The sequence below is a fragment of the Paramisgurnus dabryanus genome, chromosome 9 (assembly GCF_030506205.2).
Source record: "Paramisgurnus dabryanus chromosome 9, PD_genome_1.1, whole genome shotgun sequence".
NCBI classification, from domain to species: Eukaryota; Metazoa; Chordata; class Actinopteri; order Cypriniformes; family Cobitidae; genus Paramisgurnus; species Paramisgurnus dabryanus.
In genome coordinates, this window is record NC_133345.1 from 5,463,297 (window position 1) to 5,478,800 (window position 15,504).

General features: G+C 48.3%; 46 non-coding genes and 18 pseudogenes across 46 annotated transcripts; all 64 read left to right on the forward strand.

Moving 5' to 3' along the window:
• The first annotated feature begins 12 nt into the window (after positions 1-12).
• LOC135726055 (5S ribosomal RNA) lies at positions 13-131 on the forward strand (annotated as a pseudogene).
• A 125-nt stretch (positions 132-256) lies between these two features.
• Positions 257-375, forward strand: LOC135723908 (5S ribosomal RNA). The gene has a single exon (XR_010523589.1). It is a non-coding gene; the product is annotated as a 5S ribosomal RNA (ribosomal RNA).
• Positions 376-501: 126 nt separating this feature from the next.
• LOC135724560 (5S ribosomal RNA) lies at positions 502-620 on the forward strand. Its single transcript, XR_010524224.1, has one exon. It is a non-coding gene; the product is annotated as a 5S ribosomal RNA (ribosomal RNA).
• A 120-nt stretch (positions 621-740) lies between these two features.
• LOC135725674 (5S ribosomal RNA) lies at positions 741-859 on the forward strand (annotated as a pseudogene).
• A 125-nt stretch (positions 860-984) lies between these two features.
• LOC135723920 (5S ribosomal RNA) lies at positions 985-1,103 on the forward strand. The gene has a single exon (XR_010523600.1). It is a non-coding gene; the product is annotated as a 5S ribosomal RNA (ribosomal RNA).
• Positions 1,104-1,231: 128 nt separating this feature from the next.
• LOC135725050 (5S ribosomal RNA) lies at positions 1,232-1,350 on the forward strand. Its single transcript, XR_010524703.1, has one exon. It is a non-coding gene; the product is annotated as a 5S ribosomal RNA (ribosomal RNA).
• Positions 1,351-1,475: 125 nt separating this feature from the next.
• LOC135723426 (5S ribosomal RNA) lies at positions 1,476-1,594 on the forward strand. The gene has a single exon (XR_010523131.1). It is a non-coding gene; the product is annotated as a 5S ribosomal RNA (ribosomal RNA).
• Positions 1,595-1,720: 126 nt separating this feature from the next.
• LOC135724236 (5S ribosomal RNA) lies at positions 1,721-1,839 on the forward strand. Its single transcript, XR_010523907.1, has one exon. It is a non-coding gene; the product is annotated as a 5S ribosomal RNA (ribosomal RNA).
• Positions 1,840-1,964: 125 nt separating this feature from the next.
• On the forward strand, positions 1,965-2,083 carry LOC135723932 (5S ribosomal RNA). Its single transcript, XR_010523611.1, has one exon. It is a non-coding gene; the product is annotated as a 5S ribosomal RNA (ribosomal RNA).
• Positions 2,084-2,209: 126 nt separating this feature from the next.
• Positions 2,210-2,328, forward strand: LOC135725743 (5S ribosomal RNA; annotated as a pseudogene).
• Positions 2,329-2,453: 125 nt separating this feature from the next.
• Positions 2,454-2,572, forward strand: LOC135726151 (5S ribosomal RNA; annotated as a pseudogene).
• Positions 2,573-2,697: 125 nt separating this feature from the next.
• LOC135723945 (5S ribosomal RNA) lies at positions 2,698-2,816 on the forward strand. The gene has a single exon (XR_010523623.1). It is a non-coding gene; the product is annotated as a 5S ribosomal RNA (ribosomal RNA).
• Positions 2,817-2,942: 126 nt separating this feature from the next.
• On the forward strand, positions 2,943-3,061 carry LOC135724561 (5S ribosomal RNA). The gene has a single exon (XR_010524225.1). It is a non-coding gene; the product is annotated as a 5S ribosomal RNA (ribosomal RNA).
• Positions 3,062-3,181: 120 nt separating this feature from the next.
• Positions 3,182-3,300, forward strand: LOC135725675 (5S ribosomal RNA; annotated as a pseudogene).
• Positions 3,301-3,425: 125 nt separating this feature from the next.
• Positions 3,426-3,544, forward strand: LOC135723957 (5S ribosomal RNA). The gene has a single exon (XR_010523634.1). It is a non-coding gene; the product is annotated as a 5S ribosomal RNA (ribosomal RNA).
• Positions 3,545-3,672: 128 nt separating this feature from the next.
• LOC135725051 (5S ribosomal RNA) lies at positions 3,673-3,791 on the forward strand. The gene has a single exon (XR_010524704.1). It is a non-coding gene; the product is annotated as a 5S ribosomal RNA (ribosomal RNA).
• A 125-nt stretch (positions 3,792-3,916) lies between these two features.
• Positions 3,917-4,035, forward strand: LOC135723427 (5S ribosomal RNA). The gene has a single exon (XR_010523132.1). It is a non-coding gene; the product is annotated as a 5S ribosomal RNA (ribosomal RNA).
• A 126-nt stretch (positions 4,036-4,161) lies between these two features.
• On the forward strand, positions 4,162-4,280 carry LOC135724237 (5S ribosomal RNA). Its single transcript, XR_010523908.1, has one exon. It is a non-coding gene; the product is annotated as a 5S ribosomal RNA (ribosomal RNA).
• Positions 4,281-4,405: 125 nt separating this feature from the next.
• LOC135723968 (5S ribosomal RNA) lies at positions 4,406-4,524 on the forward strand. The gene has a single exon (XR_010523645.1). It is a non-coding gene; the product is annotated as a 5S ribosomal RNA (ribosomal RNA).
• A 126-nt stretch (positions 4,525-4,650) lies between these two features.
• LOC135725744 (5S ribosomal RNA) lies at positions 4,651-4,769 on the forward strand (annotated as a pseudogene).
• Positions 4,770-4,894: 125 nt separating this feature from the next.
• On the forward strand, positions 4,895-5,013 carry LOC135726056 (5S ribosomal RNA; annotated as a pseudogene).
• Positions 5,014-5,138: 125 nt separating this feature from the next.
• Positions 5,139-5,257, forward strand: LOC135723980 (5S ribosomal RNA). The gene has a single exon (XR_010523658.1). It is a non-coding gene; the product is annotated as a 5S ribosomal RNA (ribosomal RNA).
• A 126-nt stretch (positions 5,258-5,383) lies between these two features.
• Positions 5,384-5,502, forward strand: LOC135724562 (5S ribosomal RNA). The gene has a single exon (XR_010524226.1). It is a non-coding gene; the product is annotated as a 5S ribosomal RNA (ribosomal RNA).
• A 125-nt stretch (positions 5,503-5,627) lies between these two features.
• On the forward strand, positions 5,628-5,746 carry LOC135725264 (5S ribosomal RNA; annotated as a pseudogene).
• Positions 5,747-5,871: 125 nt separating this feature from the next.
• On the forward strand, positions 5,872-5,990 carry LOC135723993 (5S ribosomal RNA). The gene has a single exon (XR_010523670.1). It is a non-coding gene; the product is annotated as a 5S ribosomal RNA (ribosomal RNA).
• Positions 5,991-6,115: 125 nt separating this feature from the next.
• Positions 6,116-6,234, forward strand: LOC135723459 (5S ribosomal RNA). Its single transcript, XR_010523164.1, has one exon. It is a non-coding gene; the product is annotated as a 5S ribosomal RNA (ribosomal RNA).
• Positions 6,235-6,359: 125 nt separating this feature from the next.
• LOC135724004 (5S ribosomal RNA) lies at positions 6,360-6,478 on the forward strand. The gene has a single exon (XR_010523681.1). It is a non-coding gene; the product is annotated as a 5S ribosomal RNA (ribosomal RNA).
• Positions 6,479-6,603: 125 nt separating this feature from the next.
• On the forward strand, positions 6,604-6,722 carry LOC135724015 (5S ribosomal RNA). The gene has a single exon (XR_010523692.1). It is a non-coding gene; the product is annotated as a 5S ribosomal RNA (ribosomal RNA).
• A 126-nt stretch (positions 6,723-6,848) lies between these two features.
• Positions 6,849-6,967, forward strand: LOC135726186 (5S ribosomal RNA; annotated as a pseudogene).
• A 126-nt stretch (positions 6,968-7,093) lies between these two features.
• On the forward strand, positions 7,094-7,212 carry LOC135724563 (5S ribosomal RNA). The gene has a single exon (XR_010524227.1). It is a non-coding gene; the product is annotated as a 5S ribosomal RNA (ribosomal RNA).
• A 120-nt stretch (positions 7,213-7,332) lies between these two features.
• Positions 7,333-7,451, forward strand: LOC135723653 (5S ribosomal RNA). The gene has a single exon (XR_010523346.1). It is a non-coding gene; the product is annotated as a 5S ribosomal RNA (ribosomal RNA).
• A 125-nt stretch (positions 7,452-7,576) lies between these two features.
• LOC135724240 (5S ribosomal RNA) lies at positions 7,577-7,695 on the forward strand. The gene has a single exon (XR_010523910.1). It is a non-coding gene; the product is annotated as a 5S ribosomal RNA (ribosomal RNA).
• Positions 7,696-7,821: 126 nt separating this feature from the next.
• LOC135725266 (5S ribosomal RNA) lies at positions 7,822-7,940 on the forward strand (annotated as a pseudogene).
• A 125-nt stretch (positions 7,941-8,065) lies between these two features.
• On the forward strand, positions 8,066-8,184 carry LOC135724027 (5S ribosomal RNA). Its single transcript, XR_010523703.1, has one exon. It is a non-coding gene; the product is annotated as a 5S ribosomal RNA (ribosomal RNA).
• A 126-nt stretch (positions 8,185-8,310) lies between these two features.
• LOC135723460 (5S ribosomal RNA) lies at positions 8,311-8,429 on the forward strand. The gene has a single exon (XR_010523165.1). It is a non-coding gene; the product is annotated as a 5S ribosomal RNA (ribosomal RNA).
• Positions 8,430-8,554: 125 nt separating this feature from the next.
• On the forward strand, positions 8,555-8,673 carry LOC135724039 (5S ribosomal RNA). Its single transcript, XR_010523714.1, has one exon. It is a non-coding gene; the product is annotated as a 5S ribosomal RNA (ribosomal RNA).
• A 125-nt stretch (positions 8,674-8,798) lies between these two features.
• On the forward strand, positions 8,799-8,917 carry LOC135724051 (5S ribosomal RNA). The gene has a single exon (XR_010523725.1). It is a non-coding gene; the product is annotated as a 5S ribosomal RNA (ribosomal RNA).
• Positions 8,918-9,043: 126 nt separating this feature from the next.
• LOC135726187 (5S ribosomal RNA) lies at positions 9,044-9,162 on the forward strand (annotated as a pseudogene).
• Positions 9,163-9,288: 126 nt separating this feature from the next.
• Positions 9,289-9,407, forward strand: LOC135724566 (5S ribosomal RNA). The gene has a single exon (XR_010524229.1). It is a non-coding gene; the product is annotated as a 5S ribosomal RNA (ribosomal RNA).
• A 120-nt stretch (positions 9,408-9,527) lies between these two features.
• On the forward strand, positions 9,528-9,646 carry LOC135723654 (5S ribosomal RNA). The gene has a single exon (XR_010523347.1). It is a non-coding gene; the product is annotated as a 5S ribosomal RNA (ribosomal RNA).
• A 125-nt stretch (positions 9,647-9,771) lies between these two features.
• On the forward strand, positions 9,772-9,890 carry LOC135724241 (5S ribosomal RNA). The gene has a single exon (XR_010523911.1). It is a non-coding gene; the product is annotated as a 5S ribosomal RNA (ribosomal RNA).
• Positions 9,891-10,015: 125 nt separating this feature from the next.
• LOC135724064 (5S ribosomal RNA) lies at positions 10,016-10,134 on the forward strand. The gene has a single exon (XR_010523737.1). It is a non-coding gene; the product is annotated as a 5S ribosomal RNA (ribosomal RNA).
• Positions 10,135-10,260: 126 nt separating this feature from the next.
• Positions 10,261-10,379, forward strand: LOC135725745 (5S ribosomal RNA; annotated as a pseudogene).
• Positions 10,380-10,504: 125 nt separating this feature from the next.
• Positions 10,505-10,623, forward strand: LOC135726058 (5S ribosomal RNA; annotated as a pseudogene).
• Positions 10,624-10,748: 125 nt separating this feature from the next.
• Positions 10,749-10,867, forward strand: LOC135724075 (5S ribosomal RNA). Its single transcript, XR_010523748.1, has one exon. It is a non-coding gene; the product is annotated as a 5S ribosomal RNA (ribosomal RNA).
• A 126-nt stretch (positions 10,868-10,993) lies between these two features.
• Positions 10,994-11,112, forward strand: LOC135725958 (5S ribosomal RNA; annotated as a pseudogene).
• Positions 11,113-11,232: 120 nt separating this feature from the next.
• LOC135726908 (5S ribosomal RNA) lies at positions 11,233-11,351 on the forward strand (annotated as a pseudogene).
• A 125-nt stretch (positions 11,352-11,476) lies between these two features.
• LOC135724087 (5S ribosomal RNA) lies at positions 11,477-11,595 on the forward strand. The gene has a single exon (XR_010523760.1). It is a non-coding gene; the product is annotated as a 5S ribosomal RNA (ribosomal RNA).
• Positions 11,596-11,721: 126 nt separating this feature from the next.
• On the forward strand, positions 11,722-11,840 carry LOC135725267 (5S ribosomal RNA; annotated as a pseudogene).
• A 125-nt stretch (positions 11,841-11,965) lies between these two features.
• On the forward strand, positions 11,966-12,084 carry LOC135724098 (5S ribosomal RNA). Its single transcript, XR_010523771.1, has one exon. It is a non-coding gene; the product is annotated as a 5S ribosomal RNA (ribosomal RNA).
• A 126-nt stretch (positions 12,085-12,210) lies between these two features.
• On the forward strand, positions 12,211-12,329 carry LOC135723462 (5S ribosomal RNA). Its single transcript, XR_010523167.1, has one exon. It is a non-coding gene; the product is annotated as a 5S ribosomal RNA (ribosomal RNA).
• A 125-nt stretch (positions 12,330-12,454) lies between these two features.
• LOC135724109 (5S ribosomal RNA) lies at positions 12,455-12,573 on the forward strand. Its single transcript, XR_010523782.1, has one exon. It is a non-coding gene; the product is annotated as a 5S ribosomal RNA (ribosomal RNA).
• Positions 12,574-12,698: 125 nt separating this feature from the next.
• On the forward strand, positions 12,699-12,817 carry LOC135724121 (5S ribosomal RNA). The gene has a single exon (XR_010523793.1). It is a non-coding gene; the product is annotated as a 5S ribosomal RNA (ribosomal RNA).
• Positions 12,818-12,943: 126 nt separating this feature from the next.
• On the forward strand, positions 12,944-13,062 carry LOC135726188 (5S ribosomal RNA; annotated as a pseudogene).
• A 126-nt stretch (positions 13,063-13,188) lies between these two features.
• LOC135724567 (5S ribosomal RNA) lies at positions 13,189-13,307 on the forward strand. The gene has a single exon (XR_010524230.1). It is a non-coding gene; the product is annotated as a 5S ribosomal RNA (ribosomal RNA).
• A 120-nt stretch (positions 13,308-13,427) lies between these two features.
• LOC135723655 (5S ribosomal RNA) lies at positions 13,428-13,546 on the forward strand. The gene has a single exon (XR_010523348.1). It is a non-coding gene; the product is annotated as a 5S ribosomal RNA (ribosomal RNA).
• A 125-nt stretch (positions 13,547-13,671) lies between these two features.
• On the forward strand, positions 13,672-13,790 carry LOC135725085 (5S ribosomal RNA). Its single transcript, XR_010524735.1, has one exon. It is a non-coding gene; the product is annotated as a 5S ribosomal RNA (ribosomal RNA).
• Positions 13,791-13,916: 126 nt separating this feature from the next.
• LOC135724568 (5S ribosomal RNA) lies at positions 13,917-14,035 on the forward strand. Its single transcript, XR_010524231.1, has one exon. It is a non-coding gene; the product is annotated as a 5S ribosomal RNA (ribosomal RNA).
• Positions 14,036-14,155: 120 nt separating this feature from the next.
• On the forward strand, positions 14,156-14,274 carry LOC135726433 (5S ribosomal RNA; annotated as a pseudogene).
• Positions 14,275-14,399: 125 nt separating this feature from the next.
• Positions 14,400-14,518, forward strand: LOC135724132 (5S ribosomal RNA). Its single transcript, XR_010523806.1, has one exon. It is a non-coding gene; the product is annotated as a 5S ribosomal RNA (ribosomal RNA).
• A 126-nt stretch (positions 14,519-14,644) lies between these two features.
• Positions 14,645-14,763, forward strand: LOC135724144 (5S ribosomal RNA). Its single transcript, XR_010523817.1, has one exon. It is a non-coding gene; the product is annotated as a 5S ribosomal RNA (ribosomal RNA).
• A 125-nt stretch (positions 14,764-14,888) lies between these two features.
• LOC135724155 (5S ribosomal RNA) lies at positions 14,889-15,007 on the forward strand. The gene has a single exon (XR_010523828.1). It is a non-coding gene; the product is annotated as a 5S ribosomal RNA (ribosomal RNA).
• A 127-nt stretch (positions 15,008-15,134) lies between these two features.
• On the forward strand, positions 15,135-15,253 carry LOC135725052 (5S ribosomal RNA). Its single transcript, XR_010524705.1, has one exon. It is a non-coding gene; the product is annotated as a 5S ribosomal RNA (ribosomal RNA).
• Positions 15,254-15,378: 125 nt separating this feature from the next.
• Positions 15,379-15,497, forward strand: LOC135723391 (5S ribosomal RNA). The gene has a single exon (XR_010523098.1). It is a non-coding gene; the product is annotated as a 5S ribosomal RNA (ribosomal RNA).
• Positions 15,498-15,504: the final 7 nt, after the last annotated feature.

Here is a 15,504-nt window from a genome sequence, read left to right on the forward strand (position 1 = left end):
GTGTCAGCACTCGCTTACGGCCACACCACCCTGAGCACGCCCGCTCTCGTCTAATGTCGGAAGCCAAGCAGGGTCGGGCCTGGTTAGTACTTGGATGGGAGACCGCCTGGGAATACCAGGTGCTGTAAGCATTTAATTAATTAAATATTTATTTATGTCATATTTTCCCATGAATGCGTCCTTTCTGTAACCATTTACCGATGTCATTGCGTTGCCACATTAGCCTTGAAGTGTCTCTCGAATCGAGTCAGCACTCGCTTACGGCCACACCACCCTGAGCACGCCCGCTCTCGTCTGATCTCGGAAGCCAAGCAGGGTCGGGCCTGGTTAGTACTTGGATGGGAGACCGCCTGGGAATACCAGGTGCTGTAAGCATTTAATTAATCAATTATTTTTTTTATGTCATTTTTTCCCATGAATGCGTCCTTTCTGTAACCATTTACCGATGTCATTGCGTTGCCACATTAGCCTTGAAGTGTCTCTCGAATCGAGTCAGCACTCGTTTACGGCCACACCACCCTGAGCACGCCCGCTCTCGTCTGATCTCGGAAGCCAAGCAGGGTCGGGCCTGGTTAGTACTTGGATGGGAGACCGCCTGGGAATACCTGGTGCTGTAAGAATTAAATTAATTAATTATTTATGTCATTTTTCCCATGAATGCGTCCTTTCTGTAAGCGTTCTCCCATGGCATGGCGTTGCCACATTAGTTTTGAAGTGTCTCTCGAATCAAGTCAGCACTCGCTTACGGCCACGCCACCCTGAGCACGCCCGCTCTCGTCTGATCTCGTAAGCCAAGCAGGGTCGGGCCTGGTTAGTACTTGGATGGGAGACCGCCTGGGAATACCAGGTGCTGTAAGCATTTAATTAATTAAATATTTTTTTATGTCATTTTTTCCCATGAATGCGACCTTTCTGTAAGCGTTCACTGATGTCATGGCGTTGCCACATAAGTCTTGAAGTGTCTATCGAAGCGAGTCAGCACTCGCTTACGGCCACACCACCCTGAGCACGCCCGCTCTCGTCTGATCTCGGAAGCCAAGCAGGGTCGGGCCTGGTTAGTACTTGGATGGGAGACCGCCTGGGAATACCAGGTGCTGTAAGCATTTAATTAATTAATAATTTTTTTTTTATGTCATTTTTTCCCATGAATGCGTCCTTTCTGTAACCATTTACCGATGTCATTGCGTTGCCACATTAGCCTTGAAGTGTCTCTCGAATCGAGTCAGCACTCGCTTACGGCCACACCACCCTGAGCACGCCCGTTCTCGTCTGATCTCGGAAGCCAAGCAGGGTCGGGCCTGGTTAGTACTTGGATGGGAGACCGCCTGGGAATACCAGGTGCTCTAAGCATTTAATTAATTAATTATTTTTTTATGTCATTTTTTCCCATGAATGCGTCCTTTCTGTAAGCGTTCTCCCATGGCATGGCGTTGCCACATTAGTTTTGAAGTGTCTCTCGAATCAAGTCTGCACTCGCTTACGGCCACACCACCCTGAGCACGCCCGCTCTCGTCTGATCCCGGAAGCCAAGCAGGGTCGGGCCTGGTTAGTACTTGGATGGGAGACCGCCTGGGAATACCAGGTGCTGTAAGCATTTAATTAATTAATAATTTTTTTTATGTCATTTTTTCCCATGAATGCGTCCTTTCTGTAACCATTTACCGATGTCATTGCGTTGCCACATTAGCCTTGAAGTGTCTCTCGAATCGAGTCAGCACTCGCTTACGGCCACACCACCCTGAGCACGCCCGCTCTTGTCTGATCTCGGAAGCCAAGCAGGGTCGGGCCTGGTTAGTACTTGGATGGGAGACCGCCTGGGAATACCAGGTGCTGTAAGCATTTAATTAATTAATTATTTTTTTATGTCATTTTTTCCCATGAATGCGACCTTTCTGTAAGCGTTCAATGATGTCATGGCGTTGCCACATAAGTCTTGAAGTGTCTATCGAAGCGAGTCAGCACTCGCTTACGGCCACACCACCCTGAGCACGCCCGCTCTCGTCTGATCTCGGAAGCCAAGCAGGGTCGGGCCTGGTTAGTACTTGGATGGGAGACCGCCTGGGAATACCAGGTGCTGTAAGCATTTAATTAATTAATTATTTTTTTTATGTCATTTTTTCCCATGAATGCGTCCTTTCTGTAACCATTTACCGATGTCATTGCGTTGCCACATTAGCCTTGAAGTGTCTCTCGAATCGAGTCAGCACTCGCTTACGGCCACACCACCCTGAGCACGTCCGTTCTCGTCTGATCTCGTAAGCCAAGCAGGGTCGGGCCTGGTTAGTACTTGGATGGGAGACCGCCTGGGAATACCAGGTGCTGTAAGCATTTAATTAATTAATTATTTTTTTATGTCATTTTTTCCCATGAATGCGATCTTTCTGTAAGCGTTCACCGATGTCATGGCGTTGCCACATAAGTCTTGAAGTGTCTATCGAAGCGTGTCAGCACTCGCTTACGGCCACACCACCCTGAGCACGCCCGCTCTCGTCTAATGTCGGAAGCCAAGCAGGGTCGGGCCTGGATAGTACTTGGATGGGAGACCGCCTGGGAATACCAGGTGCTGTAAGCATTTAATTAATTAAATATTTATTTATGTCATATTTTCCCATGAATGCGTCCTTTCTGTAACCATTTACCGATGTCATTGCGTTGCCACATTAGCCTTGAAGTGTCTCTCGAATCGAGTCAGCACTCGCTTACGGCCACACCACCCTGAGCACGCCCGCTCTCGTCTGATCTCGGAAGCCAAGCAGGGTCGGGCCTGGTTAGTACTTGGATGGGAGACCGCCTGGGAATACCAGGTGCTGTAAGCATTTAATTAATCAATTATTTTTTTTATGTCATTTTTTCCCATGAATGCGTCCTTTCTGTAACCATTTACCGATGTCATTGCGTTGCCACATTAGCCTTGAAGTGTCTCTCGAATCGAGTCAGCACTCGTTTACGGCCACACCACCCTGAGCACGCCCGCTCTCGTCTGATCTCGGAAGCCAAGCAGGGTCGGGCCTGGTTAGTACTTGGATGGGAGACCGCCTGGGAATACCTGGTGCTGTAAGAATTAAATTAATTAATTATTTATGTCATTTTTCCCATGAATGCGTCCTTTCTGTAAGCGTTCTCCCATGGCATGGCGTTGCCACATTAGTTTTGAAGTGTCTCTCGAATCAAGTCAGCACTCGCTTACGGCCACGCCACCCTGAGCACGCCCGCTCTCGTCTGATCTCGTAAGCCAAGCAGGGTCGGGCCTGGTTAGTACTTGGATGGGAGACCGCCTGGGAATACCAGGTGCTGTAAGCATTTAATTAATTAAATATTTTTTTATGTCATTTTTTCCCATGAATGCGACCTTTCTGTAAGCGTTCACTGATGTCATGGCGTTGCCACATAAGTCTTGAAGTGTCTATCGAAGCGAGTCAGCACTCGCTTACGGCCACACCACCCTGAGCACGCCCGCTCTCGTCTGATCTCGGAAGCCAAGCAGGGTCGGGCCTGGTTAGTACTTGGATGGGAGACCGCCTGGGAATACCAGGTGCTGTAAGCATTTAATTAATTAATAATTTTTTTTTTATGTCATTTTTTCCCATGAATGCGTCCTTTCTGTAACCATTTACCGATGTCATTGCGTTGCCACATTAGCCTTGAAGTGTCTCTCGAATCGAGTCAGCACTCGCTTACGGCCACACCACCCTGAGCACGCCCGTTCTCGTCTGATCTCGGAAGCCAAGCAGGGTCGGGCCTGGTTAGTACTTGGATGGGAGACCGCCTGGGAATACCAGGTGCTCTAAGCATTTAATTAATTAATTATTTTTTTATGTCATTTTTTCCCATGAATGCGTCCTTTCTGTAAGCGTTCTCCCATGGCATGGCGTTGCCACATTAGTTTTGAAGTGTCTCTCGAATCAAGTCTGCACTCGCTTACGGCCACACCACCCTGAGCACGCCCGCTCTCGTCTGATCCCGGAAGCCAAGCAGGGTCGGGCCTGGTTAGTACTTGGATGGGAGACCGCCTGGGAATACCAGGTGCTGTAAGCATTTAATTAATTAATAATTTTTTTTATGTCATTTTTTCCCATGAATGCGTCCTTTCTGTAACCATTTACCGATGTCATTGCGTTGCCACATTAGCCTTGAAGTGTCTCTCGAATCGAGTCAGCACTCGCTTACGGCCACACCACCCTGAGCACGCCCGCTCTTGTCTGATCTCGGAAGCCAAGCAGGGTCGGGCCTGGTTAGTACTTGGATGGGAGACCGCCTGGGAATACCAGGTGCTGTAAGCATTTAATTAATTAATTATTTTTTTATGTCATTTTTTCCCATGAATGCGACCTTTCTGTAAGCGTTCAATGATGTCATGGCGTTGCCACATAAGTCTTGAAGTGTCTATCGAAGCGAGTCAGCACTCGCTTACGGCCACACCACCCTGAGCACGCCCGCTCTCGTCTGATCTCGGAAGCCAAGCAGGGTCGGGCCTGGTTAGTACTTGGATGGGAGACCGCCTGGGAATACCAGGTGCTGTAAGCATTTAATTAATTAATTATTTTTTTTATGTCATTTTTTCCCATGAATGCGTCCTTTCTGTAACCATTTACCGATGTCATTGCGTTGCCACATTAGCCTTGAAGTGTCTCTCGAATCGAGTCAGCACTCGCTTACGGCCACACCACCCTGAGCACGTCCGTTCTCGTCTGATCTCGTAAGCCAAGCAGGGTCGGGCCTGGTTAGTACTTGGATGGGAGACCGCCTGGGAATACCAGGTGCTGTAAGCATTTAATTAATTAATTATTTTTTTATGTCATTTTTTCCCATGAATGCGATCTTTCTGTAAGCGTTCACCGATGTCATGGCGTTGCCACATAAGTCTTGAAGTGTCTATCGAAGCGTGTCAGCACTCGCTTACGGCCACACCACCCTGAGCACGCCCGCTCTCGTCTAATGTCGGAAGCCAAGCAGGGTCGGGCCTGGTTAGTACTTGGATGGGAGACCGCCTGGGAATACCAGGTGCTGTAAGCATTTAATTAATTAAATATTTATTTATGTCATATTTTCCCATGAATGCGTCCTTTCTGTAACCATTTACCGATGTCATTGCGTTGCCACATTAGCCTTGAAGTGTCTCTCGAATCGAGTCAGCACTCGCTTACGGCCACACCACCCTGAGCACGCCCGCTCTCGTCTGATCTCGGAAGCCAAGCAGGGTCGGGCCTGGTTAGTACTTGGATGGGAGACCGCCTGGGAATACCAGGTGCTGTAAGCATTTAATTAATCAATTATTTTTTTTATGTCATTTTTTCCCATGAATGCGTCCTTTCTGTAACCATTTACCGATGTCATTGCGTTGCCACATTAGCCTTGAAGTGTCTCTCGAATCGAGTCAGCACTCGTTTACGGCCACACCACCCTGAGCACGCCCGCTCTCGTCTGATCTCGGAAGCCAAGCAGGGTCGGGCCTGGTTAGTACTTGGATGGGAGACCGCCTGGGAATACCTGGTGCTGTAAGAATTAAATTAATTAAATATTTATTTATGTCATTTTTTCCCATGAATGCGTCCTTTCTGTAACCATTTACCGATGTCATTGCGTTGCCACATTAGCCTTGAAGTGTCTCTCGAATCGAGTCAGCACTCGCTTACGGCCACACCACCCTGAGCACGCCCGCTCTCGTCTGATCTCGGAAGCCAAGCAGGGTCGGGCCTGGTTAGTACTTGGATGGGAGATTGCCTGGGAATACCAGGTGCTGTAAGCATTTAATTAATTAAATATTTATTTATGTCATTTTTTCCCATGAATGCGTTCTTTCTGTAAGCGTTCACTGATGTCATGGCGTTGCCACATAAGTCTTGAAGTGTCTGTCGATTCGAGTCGGCACTCGCTTACGGCCACACCACCCTGAGCACGCCCGCTCTCGTCTGATCTCGGAAGCCAAGCAGGGTCGGGCCTGGTTAGTACTTGGATGGGAGACCGCCTGGGAATACCAGGTGCTGTAAGCATTTAATTAATTAATAATTTTTTTATGTCATTTTTTCCCATGAATGCGTCCTTTCTGTAACCATTTACCGATGTCATTGCGTTGCCACATTAGCCTTGAAGTGTCTCTCGAATCGAGTCAGCACTCGTTTACGGCCACACCACCCTGAGCACGCCCGCTCTCGTCTGATCTCGGAAGCCAAGCAGGGTCGGGCCTGGTTAGTACTTGGATGGGAGACCGCCTGGGAATACCAGGTGCTGTAAGCATTTAATTAATTAATTATTTTTTTATGTCATTTTTTCCCATGAATGCGTCCTTTCTGTAACCATTTACCGATGTCATTGCGTTGCCACATTAGCCTTGAAGTGTCTCTCGAATCGAGTCAGCACTCGCTTACGGCCACACCACCCTGAGCACGCCCGCTCTCGTCTGATCTCGGAAGCCAAGCAGGGTCGGGCCTGGTTAGTACTTGGATGGGAGACCGCCTGGGAATACCAGGTGCTGTAAGCATTTAATTAATTAATTATTTTTTTATGTCATTTTTTCCCATGAATGCGATCTTTCTGTAAGCGTTCAGTGATGTCATGGCGTTGCCACATAAGTCTTGAAGTGTCTATCGAAGCGAGTCAGCACTTGCTTACGGCCACACCACCCTGAGCACGCCCGCTCTCGTCTGATCTCGGAAGCCAAGCAGGGTCGGGCCTGGTTAGTACTTGGATGGGAGACCGCCTGGGAATACCAGGTGCTGTAAGCATTTAATTAATTAATTATTTTTTTTATGTCATTTTTTCCCATGAATGCGTCCTTTCTGTAACCATTTACCGATGTCATTGCGTTGCCACATTAGCCTTGAAGTGTCTCTCGAATCGGGTCAGCACTCGTTTACGGCCACACCACCCTGAGCACGCCCGCTCTCGTCTGATCTCGGAAGCCAAGCAGGGTCGGGCCTGGTTAGTACTTGGATGGGAGACCGCCTGGGAATACCAGATGCTGTAATAATTTAATTGATTAATTATTTTTTTTATGTCATTTTTTCCCATGAATGCGTCCTTTCTGTAACCATTTACCGATGTCATTGCGTTGCCACATTAGCCTTGAAGTGTCTCTCGAATCGAGTCAGCACTCGTTTACGGCCACACCACCCTGAGCACGCCCGCTCTCGTCTGATCTCGGAAGCCAAGCAGGGTCGGGCCTGGTTAGTACTTGGATGGGAGACCGCCTGGGAATACCTGGTGCTGTAAGAATTAAATTAATTAATTATTTATGTCATTTTTCCCATGAATGCGTCCTTTCTGTAAGCGTTCTCCCATGGCATGGCGTTGCCACATTAGTTTTGAAGTGTCTCTCGAATCAAGTCAGCACTCGCTTACGGCCACGCCACCCTGAGCACGCCCGCTCTCGTCTGATCTCGGAAGCCAAGCAGGGTCGGGCCTGGTTAGTACTTGGATGGGAGACCGCCTGGGAATACCAGGTGCTGTAAGCATTTAATTAATTAAATATTTATTTATGTCATATTTTCCCATGAATGCGTCCTTTCTGTAACCATTTACCGATGTCATTGCGTTGCCACATTAGCCTTGAAGTGTCTCTCGAATCGAGTCAGCACTCGCTTACGGCCACACCACCCTGAGCACGCCCGCTCTTGTCTGATCTCGGAAGCCAAGCAGGGTCGGGCCTGGTTAGTACTTGGATGGGAGACCGCCTGGGAATACCAGGTGCTGTAAGCATTTAATTAATTAATAATTTTTTTTATGTCATTTTTTCCCATGAATGCGTCCTTTCTGTAACCATTTACCGATGTCATTGCGTTGCCACATTAGCCTTGAAGTGTCTCTCGAATCGAGTCAGCACTCGCTTACGGCCACACCACCCTGAGCACGCCCGCTCTCGTCTGATCTCGGAAGCCAAGCAGGGTCGGGCCTGGTTAGTACTTGGATGGGAGATTGCCTGGGAATACCAGGTGCTGTAAGCATTTAATTAATTAAATATTTATTTATGTCATTTTTTCCCATGAATGCGTTCTTTCTGTAAGCGTTCACTGATGTCATGGCGTTGCCACATAAGTCTTGAAGTGTCTGTCGATTCGAGTCGGCACTCGCTTACGGCCACACCACCCTGAGCACGCCCGCTCTCGTCTGATCTCGGAAGCCAAGCAGGGTCGGGCCTGGTTAGTACTTGGATGGGAGACCGCCTGGGAATACCAGGTGCTGTAAGCATTTAATTAATTAATAATTTTTTTTATGTCATTTTTTCCCATGAATGCGTCCTTTCTGTAACCATTTACCGATGTCATTGCGTTGCCACATTAGCCTTGAAGTGTCTCTCGAATCGAGTCAGCACTCGTTTACGGCCACACCACCCTGAGCACGCCCGCTCTCGTCTGATCTCGGAAGCCAAGCAGGGTCGGGCCTGGTTAGTACTTGGATGGGAGACCGCCTGGGAATACCAGGTGCTGTAAGCATTTAATTAATTAATTATTTTTTTATGTCATTTTTTCCCATGAATGCGTCCTTTCTGTAACCATTTACCGATGTCATTGCGTTGCCACATTAGCCTTGAAGTGTCTCTCGAATCGAGTCAGCACTCGCTTACGGCCACACCACCCTGAGCACGCCCGCTCTCGTCTGATCTCGGAAGCCAAGCAGGGTCGGGCCTGGTTAGTACTTGGATGGGAGACCGCCTGGGAATACCAGGTGCTGTAAGCATTTAATTAATTAATTATTTTTTTATGTCATTTTTTCCCATGAATGCGATCTTTCTGTAAGCGTTCAGTGATGTCATGGCGTTGCCACATAAGTCTTGAAGTGTCTATCGAAGCGAGTCAGCACTTGCTTACGGCCACACCACCCTGAGCACGCCCGCTCTCGTCTGATCTCGGAAGCCAAGCAGGGTCGGGCCTGGTTAGTACTTGGATGGGAGACCGCCTGGGAATACCAGGTGCTGTAAGCATTTAATTAATTAATTATTTTTTTTATGTCATTTTTTCCCATGAATGCGTCCTTTCTGTAACCATTTACCGATGTCATTGCGTTGCCACATTAGCCTTGAAGTGTCTCTCGAATCGGGTCAGCACTCGTTTACGGCCACACCACCCTGAGCACGCCCGCTCTCGTCTGATCTCGGAAGCCAAGCAGGGTCGGGCCTGGTTAGTACTTGGATGGGAGACCGCCTGGGAATACCAGATGCTGTAATAATTTAATTGGTTAATTATTTTTTTTATGTCATTTTTTCCCATGAATGCGTCCTTTCTGTAACCATTTACCGATGTCATTGCGTTGCCACATTAGCCTTGAAGTGTCTCTCGAATCGAGTCAGCACTCGTTTACGGCCACACCACCCTGAGCACGCCCGCTCTCGTCTGATCTCGGAAGCCAAGCAGGGTCGGGCCTGGTTAGTACTTGGATGGGAGACCGCCTGGGAATACCTGGTGCTGTAAGAATTAAATTAATTAATTATTTATGTCATTTTTCCCATGAATGCGTCCTTTCTGTAAGCGTTCTCCCATGGCATGGCGTTGCCACATTAGTTTTGAAGTGTCTCTCGAATCAAGTCAGCACTCGCTTACGGCCACGCCACCCTGAGCACGCCCGCTCTCGTCTGATCTCGGAAGCCAAGCAGGGTCGGGCCTGGTTAGTACTTGGATGGGAGACCGCCTGGGAATACCAGGTGCTGTAAGCATTTAATTAATTAAATATTTATTTATGTCATATTTTCCCATGAATGCGTCCTTTCTGTAACCATTTACCGATGTCATTGCGTTGCCACATTAGCCTTGAAGTGTCTCTCGAATCGAGTCAGCACTCGCTTACGGCCACACCACCCTGAGCACGCCCGCTCTTGTCTGATCTCGGAAGCCAAGCAGGGTCGGGCCTGGTTAGTACTTGGATGGGAGACCGCCTGGGAATACCAGGTGCTGTAAGCATTTAATTAATTAATTATTTTTTTATGTCATTTTTTCCCATGAATGCGACCTTTCTGTAAGCGTTCAATGATGTCATGGCGTTGCCACATAAGTCTTGAAGTGTCTATCGAAGCGAGTCAGCACTCGCTTACGGCCACACCACCCTGAGCACGCCCGCTCTCGTCTGATCTCGGAAGCCAAGCAGGGTCGGGCCTGGTTAGTACTTGGATGGGAGACCGCCTGGGAATACCAGGTGCTGTAAGCATTTAATTAATTAATTATTTTTTTTATGTCATTTTTTCCCATGAATGCGTCCTTTCTGTAACCATTTACCGATGTCATTGCGTTGCCACATTAGCCTTGAAGTGTCTCTCGAATCGAGTCAGCACTCGCTTACGGCCACACCACCCTGAGCACGTCCGTTCTCGTCTGATCTCGTAAGCCAAGCAGGGTCGGGCCTGGTTAGTACTTGGATGGGAGACCGCCTGGGAATACCAGGTGCTGTAAGCATTTAATTAATTAATTATTTTTTTATGTCATTTTTTCCCATGAATGCGATCTTTCTGTAAGCGTTCACCGATGTCATGGCGTTGCCACATAAGTCTTGAAGTGTCTATCGAAGCGTGTCAGCACTCGCTTACGGCCACACCACCCTGAGCACGCCCGCTCTCGTCTAATGTCGGAAGCCAAGCAGGGTCGGGCCTGGTTAGTACTTGGATGGGAGACCGCCTGGGAATACCAGGTGCTGTAAGCATTTAATTAATTAAATATTTATTTATGTCATATTTTCCCATGAATGCGTCCTTTCTGTAACCATTTACCGATGTCATTGCGTTGCCACATTAGCCTTGAAGTGTCTCTCGAATCGAGTCAGCACTCGCTTACGGCCACACCACCCTGAGCACGCCCGCTCTCGTCTGATCTCGGAAGCCAAGCAGGGTCGGGCCTGGTTAGTACTTGGATGGGAGACCGCCTGGGAATACCAGGTGCTGTAAGCATTTAATTAATCAATTATTTTTTTTATGTCATTTTTTCCCATGAATGCGTCCTTTCTGTAACCATTTACCGATGTCATTGCGTTGCCACATTAGCCTTGAAGTGTCTCTCGAATCGAGTCAGCACTCGTTTACGGCCACACCACCCTGAGCACGCCCGCTCTTGTCTGATCTCGGAAGCCAAGCAGGGTCGGGCCTGGTTAGTACTTGGATGGGAGACCGCCTGGGAATACCTGGTGCTGTAAGAATTAAATTAATTAATTATTTATGTCATTTTTCCCATGAATGCGTCCTTTCTGTAAGCGTTCTCCCATGGCATGGCGTTGCCACATTAGTTTTGAAGTGTCTCTCGAATCAAGTCAGCACTCGCTTACGGCCACGCCACCCTGAGCACGCCCGCTCTCGTCTGATCTCGTAAGCCAAGCAGGGTCGGGCCTGGTTAGTACTTGGATGGGAGACAGCCTGGGAATACCAGGTGCTCTAAGCATTTAATTAATTAATTATTTTTTTATGTCATTTTTTCCCATGAATGCGTCCTTTCTGTAAGCGTTCTCCCATGGCATGGCGTTGCCACATTAGTTTTGAAGTGTCTCTCGAATCAAGTCTGCACTCGCTTACGGCCACACCACCCTGAGCACGCCCGCTCTCGTCTGATCTCGGAAGCCAAGCAGGGTCGGGCCTGGTTAGTACTTGGATGGGAGACCGCCTGGGAATACCAGGTGCTGTAAGCATTTAATTAATTAATAATTTTTTTTATGTCATTTTTTCCCATGAATGCGTCCTTTCTGTAACCATTTACCGATGTCATTGCGTTGCCACATTAGCCTTGAAGTGTCTCTCGAATCGAGTCAGCACTCGCTTACGGCCACACCACCCTGAGCACGCCCGCTCTCGTCTGATCTCGGAAGCCAAGCAGGGTCGGGCCTGGTTAGTACTTGGATGGGAGATTGCCTGGGAATACCAGGTGCTGTAAGCATTTAATTAATTAAATATTTATTTATGTCATTTTTTCCCATGAATGCGTTCTTTCTGTAAGCGTTCACTGATGTCATGGCGTTGCCACATAAGTCTTGAAGTGTCTGTCGATTCGAGTCGGCACTCGCTTACGGCCACACCACCCTGAGCACGCCCGCTCTCGTCTGATCTCGGAAGCCAAGCAGGGTCGGGCCTGGTTAGTACTTGGATGGGAGACCGCCTGGGAATACCAGGTGCTGTAAGCATTTAATTAATTAATAATTTTTTTTATGTCATTTTTTCCCATGAATGCGTCCTTTCTGTAACCATTTACCGATGTCATTGCGTTGCCACATTAGCCTTGAAGTGTCTCTCGAATCGAGTCAGCACTCGTTTACGGCCACACCACCCTGAGCACGCCCGCTCTCGTCTGATCTCGGAAGCCAAGCAGGGTCGGGCCTGGTTAGTACTTGGATGGGAGACCGCCTGGGAATACCAGGTGCTGTAAGCATTTAATTAATTAATTATTTTTTTATGTCATTTTTTCCCATGAATGCGTCCTTTCTGTAACCATTTACCGATGTCATTGCGTTGCCACATTAGCCTTGAAGTGTCTCTCGAATCGAGTCAGCACTCGCTTACGGCCACACCACCCTGAGCACGCCCGCTCTCGTCTGATCTCGGAAGCCAAGCAGGGTCGGGCCTGGTTAGTACTTGGATGGGAGACCGCCTGGGAATACCAGGTGCTGTAAGCATTTAATTAATTAATTATTTTTTTATGTCATTTTTTCCCATGAATGCGATCTTTCTGTAAGCGTTCAGTGATGTCATGGCGTTGCCACATAAGTCTTGAAGTGTCTATCGAAGCGAGTCAGCACTCGCTTACGGCCACACCACCCTGAGCACGCCCGCTCTCGTCTGATCTCGGAAGCCAAGCAGGGTCGGGCCTGGTTAGTACTTGGATGGGAGACCGCCTGGGAATACCAGGTGCTGTAAGCATTTAATTAATTAATTATTTTTTTTATGTCATTTTTTCCCATGAATGCGTCCTTTCTGTAACCATTTACCGATGTCATTGCGTTGCCACATTAGCCTTGAAGTGTCTCTCGAATCGGGTCAGCACTCGTTTACGGCCACACCACCCTGAGCACGCCCGCTCTCGTCTGATCTCGGAAGCCAAGCAGGGTCGGGCCTGGTTAGTACTTGGATGGGAGACCGCCTGGGAATACCAGATGCTGTAATAATTTAATTGATTAATTATTTTTTTTATGTCATTTTTTCCCATGAATGCGTCCTTTCTGTAACCATTTACCGATGTCATTGCGTTGCCACATTAGCCTTGAAGTGTCTCTCGAATCGAGTCAGCACTCGTTTACGGCCACACCACCCTGAGCACGCCCGCTCTCGTCTGATCTCGGAAGCCAAGCAGGGTCGGGCCTGGTTAGTACTTGGATGGGAGACCGCCTGGGAATACCTGGTGCTGTAAGAATTAAATTAATTAATTATTTATGTCATTTTTCCCATGAATGCGTCCTTTCTGTAAGCGTTCTCCCATGGCATGGCGTTGCCACATTAGTTTTGAAGTGTCTCTCGAATCAAGTCAGCACTCGCTTACGGCCACGCCACCCTGAGCACGCCCGCTCTCGTCTGATCTCGGAAGCCAAGCAGGGTCGGGCCTGGTTAGTACTTGGATGGGAGACCGCCTGGGAATACCAGGTGCTGTAAGCATTTAATTAATTAAATATTTATTTATGTCATATTTTCCCATGAATGCGTCCTTTCTGTAACCATTTACCGATGTCATTGCGTTGCCACATTAGCCTTGAAGTGTCTCTCGAATCGAGTCAGCACTCGCTTACGGCCACAGCACCCTGAGCACGCCCGCTCTCGTCTGATCTCGGAAGCCAAGCAGGGTCGGGCCTGGTTAGTACTTGGATGGGAGACCGCCTGGGAATACCAGGTGCTGTAAGCATTTAATTAATTAATTATTTTTTTTATGTCATTTTTTCCCATGAATGCGTCCTTTCTGTAACCATTTACCGATGTCATTGCGTTGCCACATTAGCCTTGAAGTGTCTCTCGAATCGAGTCAGCACTCGTTTACGGCCACACCACCCTGAGCACGCCCGCTCTCGTCTGATCTCGGAAGCCAAGCAGGGTCGGGCCTGGTTAGTACTTGGATGGGAGACCGCCTGGGAATACCTGGTGCTGTAAGAATTAAATTAATTAATTATTTATGTCATTTTTCCCATGAATGCGTCCTTTCTGTAAGCGTTCTCCCATGGCATGGCGTTGCCACATTAGTTTTGAAGTGTCTCTCGAATCAAGTCAGCACTCGCTTACGGCCACGCCACCCTGAGCACGCCCGCTCTCGTCTGATCTCGTAAGCCAAGCAGGGTCGGGCCTGGTTAGTACTTGGATGGGAGACCGCCTGGGAATACCAGGTGCTCTAAGCATTTAATTAATTAATAATTTTTTTATGTCATTTTTTCCCATGAATGCGTCCTTTCTGTAAGCGTTCTCCCATGGCATGGCGTTGCCACATTAGTTTTGAAGTGTCTCTCGAATCAAGTCTGCACTCGCTTACGGCCACACCACCCTGAGCACGCCCGCTCTCGTCTGATCTCGGAAGCCAAGCAGGGTCGGGCCTGGTTAGTACTTGGATGGGAGACCGCCTGGGAATACCAGGTGCTGTAAGCATTTAATTAATTAATAATTTTTTTTATGTCATTTTTTCCCATGAATGCGTCCTTTCTGTAACCATTTACCGATGTCATTGCGTTGCCACATTAGCCTTGAAGTGTCTCTCGAATCGAGTCAGCACTCGCTTACGGCCACACCACCCTGAGCACGCCCGCTCTCGTCTGATCTCGGAAGCCAAGCAGGGTCGGGCCTGGTTAGTACTTGGATGGGAGACCGCCTGGGAATACCAGGTGCTGTAAGCATTTAATTAATTAAATATTTTTTTATGTCATTTTTTCCCATGAATGCGACCTTTCTGTAAGCGTTCACTGATGTCATGGCGTTGCCACATAAGTCTTGAAGTGTCTATCGAAGCGAGTCAGCACTCGCTTACGGCCACACCACCCTGAGCACGCCCGCTCTCGTCTGATCTCGGAAGCCAAGCAGGGTCGGGCCTGGTTAGTACTTGGATGGGAGACCGCCTGGGAATACCAGGTGCTGTAAGCATTTAATTAATTAATAATTTTTTTTTATGTCATTTTTTCCCATGAATGCGTCCTTTCTGTAACCATTTACCGATGTCATTGCGTTGCCACATTAGCCTTGAAGTGTCTCTCGAATCGAGTCAGCACTCGCTTACGGCCACACCACCCTGAGCACGCCCGTTCTCGTCTGATCTCGGAAGCCAAGCAGGGTCGGGCCTGGTTAGTACTTGGATGGGAGACCGCCTGGGAATACCAGGTGCTCTAAGCATTTAATTAATTAATTATTTTTTTATGTCATTTTTTCCCATGAATGCGTCCTTTCTGTAAGCGTTCTCCCATGGCATGGCGTTGCCACATTAGTTTTGAAGTGTCTCTCGAATCAAGTCTGCACTCGCTTACAGCCACACCACCCTGAGCACGCCCGCTCTCGTCTGATCTCGGAAGCCAAGCAGGGTCGGGCCTGGTTAGTACTTGGATGGGAGACCGCCTGGGAATACCAGGTGCTGTAAGCATTTAATT